Here is a 6,771-nt window from a genome sequence, read left to right as displayed (position 1 = left end):
CTTCCTAGGTGTCTACATATTTTAGTCTTCTTATAAAGACAACTTACTTAAGTGGAGACATAGAAAATCCAAGATGGTAAACATATAGGTTCTTCCATGGCCAGAAGAAAGAAAAGTTTATTAAAATATTACAGTTTTTCTGAGAAGAACCACCTCCTCCCTCACCTTTTGGTACAGAGGAGAGAAGTCTTTCTTTCACCTCATGTTCTCCATGAGCAAAAATTCAGTCCTCTTTCCTAGCTCTCATCCCCAGTGTAAGCCTTGCTGTCATTTATCAGTAAAGACAGTCCTGATAGCTTCCAAGCTCTCTGAATGATGAGGTTAGAAAAAAGTAGAAGGTGGCTGATTCACTGGAGGGCATGTTGAATCCATATCCAGCATGTGTTGGGTATGCAAGTCAATGAATTCTGGGAGTGGGCTCAGGTGGCTCACTGAAGAAGGTTTCTTCCTTGGGCTACCTTTGACCTCAATTTAAGCAATTTATTTATAATTGGGATAATGTAGTGATTATATGACCTCAAAGTAAATTGAACAAGCCCATTAACAATGCAATAATCACCCATTATGAAGCCCATTTTTTACAAGAACAATGCATTTATCTCTTGGATAGAACTTGATAGGGACCAAGATGGTAGAAGCATGGGGAAAAATTTCAGAAACAAACATAAACGGTTTGTTTTCTGAGGAATAAATAGGTCAGGGTTCCAAACACTCCATTTCATTAATCGACTTGGCAGGAGCATCAACAAGCTCAATTGTAAATTATTAAAATGGGAAAATAATACGCCCAAAGAGGTGGGAAGAGTGGTCTAAATTTTCTAACATTTTAAAATACTCTTAATAAATTCTTCACTGACTGTGCAAGCAATATGTTGGGTAACACTTTTTTTTGGCCAAAAAAAAAAAAATCTCAAGGATTTATTTCTTCATTACAGACTATATATCCCTTATTATCTGGAGAATCTTACTTCACTTCTCAAGTGTACTGAACTACACTGATCCACTTATAAAACTAAACTGATCTCAGTTATCCTTGTTCATGATGCTAAAAATGAATTCCTTAAGGTCATATTGTGTTATATTGTCCATGCATTTTGTTGTGCCATTCTCAAAAATATCTCGGTTACTAAAAATAATTTTGGTAAAACAATTAAATCACTTAATGAAAATTGGATATAATATGCAAAACATTCAGAGAATAAAGGAACATTCTTCTTACTCTACCCACAGAATATGAAAACGATGAAGAGAGGCAATAACTAACCCCAAACTCTTGCTCCAAGGACAGGCAAGCGATGTTTCAAATGGGTACAGATGGATATCTAGGACATTCAGTTTCCAAGCCCTGAGCCTTCAACACCTCTGTCTCCTACGTTGGATGACTCAATGCTACAGTCTGGTTTATCTAGTCCCCACTCACCTGGAGCTCTTGCTTAATTAATCTATTATGTACAATAAGAGGACTTTCCCAGAACACTTCTAAAACCTCCTCCTCATGCAATATTTTACATGAAAGCTCTCCCTTCGACCCCTTACTCAGCATAATACTGTATCCTGTGTAGATTAATATTGCATTTGTTTGAGGATCAGTTATCTGCAAAACTCTGCTATCCAGAACACAACCATGATTAAATAGTAAGACAAGAGGTCAGGTGAGCCAAAAAAGGAATCTTACAGAGCATTTACACAAAAGTGTGCATTTTACCCACCCTCTGGTCATCGCTCAGGGCTTATTTACTTCTATGTTAGGTACAATTCTCACATCCCAATCAGCCAACTTCTTATTCACCATCAAAAGGAAAACAACATATATACAGAGGGAAAAGAGAAGGCTAAGAGAAGCGGCACACACACAGTAATAAAAAAGAAACCGGACAACTGCTTTGGATGCAGAAGTGAGAACTTCAAAACATACATCAGAATAAAAGACACATCATTGTGAAGTAGAGTGCAGGAGCAGACAAGCTTATGCATCTCACCATCCCCTGAGGCCATTGGTGATGTTCACTGTGGTGGAACTGAGTCATCCAAAAGAGGTTAAGTTAGATTTTGAATTTACCCAAATAAGAAGGAAAAATGTGTATCACCCATTATATAATGTTTTTCAATAAAATGGCTAAAATCACTCATTAAGTGGATTTTGAGTGTTTATCATGTGCCAGGCTCCGCTCCCAACCCTGTCTTTTGTTTTTAATTTTAGGTAACTGAGTCCTGGAAGATAAGCTGCCTTCCTAAGGACATTCTCCAAGTCAGTCCTAGACTAAGCCAGGCCGTAAAGATAGTCTGTAACCAACCCAGCGGTCCACCTTCTGTAGTTTGCTGCAGACCCAGATTGCTCTCAATGGTATATTTATGATGTGACTGAAAAGGATAATGACACATAGGCCAATAAAACCTGTTGCTTCAATAACTGCGAGAAACTTCGGGGAAACAATAGATATTAGGACCCAGGGATGTATTTATCTCTGCTCTTCATATAAGGAACAATACTAGCTCTTGCTTGTAAGTTATGGGCTCTATGAATCATATAACTGATTGCCTTTCTATTTTGTCTTGGAAGCAGAAAGCTCAAAGCTAAGACTGTGATTCTCCTTCCTATTAACGTAAAGGATTTCATGGGCATGTTTTTGTGTACTGCATTTTGTCTTCAAACCTTTTGTTTTCCATATGTCTCATCCTCCTCACTTATTTTGACTTTATATCTTTTTTTGTTATGTTGTTTTATTTTTAAAACCTTGTATGGGATTTGCCATGTGCTGGACACTGTTCTAAGCACTTTACAAATATTAACTCAATGATTTCTCATAATTATGCCATGTAGTAGTACCTACTATTAAATCCACTTAGAGGTGATTAAAAACTGAGGTACTGAAAGATTAGTGAAACATCAGTGATTTGATGTTTCAGAGTATACTTCTTCCTGGACTTCTGAGAGATATGTTTCCCACTTCCTTATTTAGAAATCTATAGCATCTATAAGTGCTCTAGTGAATGGCCTCCGTCATTCATCTTATTGCTTTATTAAGCAATTAAGCAATTAAGGGGCTCCTGGGTGGCGCAGTCGGTTAAGCGACCGACTTCAGCCAGGTCACGATCTCGCGGTCCGGGAGTTCAAGCCCCGCGTCGGGCTCTGGGCTGATGGCTCAGAGCCTGGAGCCTGTTTCCGATTCTGTGTCTCCCTCTCTCTCTGCCCCTCCCCCGTTCATGCTCTGTCTCTCTCTGTCCCAAAAATAAATAAACGTTGAAAAAAAAAAAAAGCAATTAAGCAATTAAGTCCTGTTAGCTGCCTGAAACTAAGTATTCCACGTCTTCAAAAATCCTGAGAACTCGGGAACAGGATTTCCATGAGTATTTTAAGGATTCTTTTTGAGGATTTTAGCGCAACATGCTATGAATACTTTCTTGAATTATTAAGAATCATGGGACATCTGGATTAATTAGCAGGGCAAATCTGAATGAGTCTTTTACTCCCAAAGTACAGTGCTCTTCTCCTCCTGGGTTGATATTATGCCCTTGACTTTGGCTGTGGACAATTCAGCAGCTGAAGGAGGAATTAACAGTTCAGACAAGACTAATCCCACTACCAAGAACAAAATGGCAAAGAAAATACCTTTTGATCCCTTATTCACTTTAAAATCAGCCCAAAAATGAGAATAAAAGAAAGTCAATTTTAGATGATCCTAAAATAAATCCACATTCCCTAAACCATGTTTAAATCAGAAGTGAATAGGGGAATGGGAATGCATTTACCAGACAAAGAAACATCCAATGCAGGTAAAGGTAGATACCAGTGGAAAACAAGTCAATTTGCACTGAATCATTTCTGAAAACCTCAGGAAAAGGAGATACCAGGTACCAAGAAAGGTATGGGTGATTCCAGCAAGTGAATGCAATAAGAATCCAGGTCTCCCCTGAAAAACTGGTCCAGAGAAACAACCTGTAGATAACTACTCCTGGAGGAGACCAATAAAGAGTGACAAATGAACACACTACTGACCTACAGTGAAGCTTGTCAGTAAGTGGGTCAGTAAGACCCACTACTTACAGGGAGTTTTCACTGAGCCTCTGAATGTCCATACCTACACATGAATGGGAAACCTAGGGTCACCAAGAGGTCAAGGGACACCCCTTCCTGAATGAGAAAAAACCCTCACCTCTAACCCACCCAACCCTGCCGTGAGCTTAAAAGGGGTCAGGGAAGGGGGAGAAGCAGGGAAAAAACAAACTGCAGAGAAGAGATTTTCAGATGTACAAGATTTCACAACCACAACCAAAGAATTGGATTCTATTTTTTTTTAATTTTTTTTTCAACGTTTATTTATTTTTGGGACAGAGAGAGACAGAGCATGAACGGGGGAGGGGCAGAGAGAGAGGGAGACACAGAATCGGAAACAGGCTCCAGGCTCTGAGCCATCAGCCCAGAGCCCGACGCGGGGCTCGAACTCACGGACCGCGAGATCGTGACCTGGCTGAAGTCGGACGCCCAACCGACTGCGCCACCCAGGCGCCCCTCTATTTTTTTTTAAATCTTGAGAACAAATGAGGAATTCTGGAAGACTAAAAATATTACAGCAGAATTAAAGATACCCCTAGGAGACATGGAAAATAAGTCTAGGAAATCTCTAAGAAGGTAGGACAGAAAAACTAAGTAATGAACAAGAGGAGAGAAAAGGTTTGTTTGGTTTGGCTTTATTTTGAGTATCAAACCTGGATGTGAACATTGACTCTTGGGAGTTGCAGAAAGATTGAACTAAAAAATCATTTGGAAAAGACAAAGAGGATTGAAGAATGACAAGCAAATGAAACCATGAAACAACTCCTGGTGGGGGAGTGGGGCACTACTTGGTCCACTGAAGAAAAATACTTGAATATACTAACGGAAATACTACATGAATTTAACTAAAAAATTATGTTGTGGTTGTACCATATTGAAAAAAAGAAGTGAACAAACTATGTAAGAGGGCAAAAATTATTATTCGCTATAAACACAGAAAATGCTTAGAATTGATGAATTTAGAGAAAGCAATAAATATATAGAGATACAAAGGTAAATACAGAGGACAAAATCTAATAATTTGAAGTGCTTGCTTTGTTGTTGTTGTTGTTGTTGTTGTTGTTGTTGTTGTTGTTGTTGTTTAGCCTTTATTTCATGATCATAAACTTCACTCTGCAATCCAACTAAACTTAGAGGGGAGTAAGGAGGACACGGGGGACCCATAGAACTGCGGCGGGAGCATAGCGACTCTAGATTTCGAGCAGATGGGGGCGGAGGGGCGCACTCCCGAGCTACAGAAGGAATGGTCTGGTAGTTAAGATAAAACACGAGTCAAATTTATTGGATTTGTCCACAGTCAGCATTGGTGATCTTCCTGCTGGTCTTGCCATTCCGGGACCCAAAGGGCTCCACGGCTTCCACGATGTTTGTGCCCTCCTTCACCTTGCCAAACACCACGTGCTTGCCGTCCAAACACTCGGTCTTGGTGGTGCAGATGAAAAACTGGGAACCGTTCGTGTTGGGTCCAGCATTTGCCATGGACAGGATGCCAGGACCTGTGTGGTTCAGGATGAAATTCTCATCGTCAAACTTCTCCCCGTAGATGGACTTGCCTCCGGTGCCATTATGGCGTGTGAAGTCACCACCTTGGCACATAAATCCCGAGATGATCCTGTGAAAGCAGGAACTCTGTAACCAAATCCTTTCTCCCCAGTGCTCAGAGCACGAAAGTTCTCTGCTGTTTGGGGGACTTTGTCTTCAAACAGGTCGAAGGACACGTGGCCCAAAGGCTCGCCGTCCACGGCTATGTCAAAGAACACGGTGGGGTTGACCATGGCTGAGCGGCACGGGCGATTCCAGGGTGTCAGCGTCTGCCTAAAGTGCTTGCTTTTAAAGAGTGGGATTTGGGGGTGAGGGACATGGATACTGTGTGGGGTTTTTTAAAGCCGTTTCATACTTAAGTTTTTTAAATTTTATTCTGAGAGAGAGAGACAATGCATGTAAGCATGGGAGGGGCAGAGAGAGGGGAAGAGACAGAATCCCAAGCAGGTTCCACGCTGTCAGTGCAGAGCCCAACATGCAGCTCGATCCCGTGAAAAACCGTGATATCAAGACCTAAGCCGAAGTCAAGAGTTGGACACTCAACTGACTGAGCCATCCAGACGGCCCTATACTTAAAATTTTTTAATCTGGGGCATGATTACCCTAAAGAATTAAAAATACAATTACAACATCTACATAAACTTTCCAGATCACAAAAATGACTATCCTTTGATAAATAACTATGTTCACTGGAAGCATATGGACAGTATGATGATCTATCATAGAGGATTTCCTGGGTAACAAGATGAAATTTAAGGTAATACTTGCTAGAATATAGGTCTGGCTGCATTTGAAGCTGTTAGTACAAGTCTCTTGTCAACTCACAGGTCTTTAGGTTGTTTGAGTTTCACTTTTCTGAACACAGTATAGAGCTTTTAAACTGTGAAGTAAATGCTTTAGGACAGTGTGTTTCAAAATGTTTTCCTCAGTCCCTGGATGGTTCCTCATAGTCTACGAAGGATCCTCAGTCTGGCAACTGTAACCTTTTTTTAATGTTACATTTTTTTTCCATTTATTTCATAAATTTGACATTTAAGGTGAATTTTAATTTTTGCTAAGATCTCATTAGATCTTAACAATGTCTGAGCTTTTAGAGTTGTACATGTGCTTTTTGGACTGTACTCATCACAAAATCTTGTATAACATTCAACTATATGAAAATACTGTCTGTTCAC

General features: G+C 40.2%; 1 pseudogene; it reads right to left on the bottom strand.

Annotated features, from left to right (window-relative positions):
* Positions 1-5,128: 5,128 nt before the first annotated feature.
* LOC121012550 (peptidyl-prolyl cis-trans isomerase A-like) lies at positions 5,129-5,860 on the bottom strand (annotated as a pseudogene).
* Between the last annotated feature and the right edge of the window lie 911 nt (positions 5,861-6,771).

The sequence above is a fragment of the Herpailurus yagouaroundi genome, unplaced genomic scaffold (assembly GCF_014898765.1).
Source record: "Herpailurus yagouaroundi ecotype Mexico unplaced genomic scaffold, PumYag 29, whole genome shotgun sequence".
NCBI classification, from domain to species: Eukaryota; Metazoa; Chordata; class Mammalia; order Carnivora; family Felidae; genus Herpailurus; species Herpailurus yagouaroundi.
Note: the sequence above shows the minus strand (reverse complement) of the source record. Positions and strands in the feature narration are given on the sequence as shown.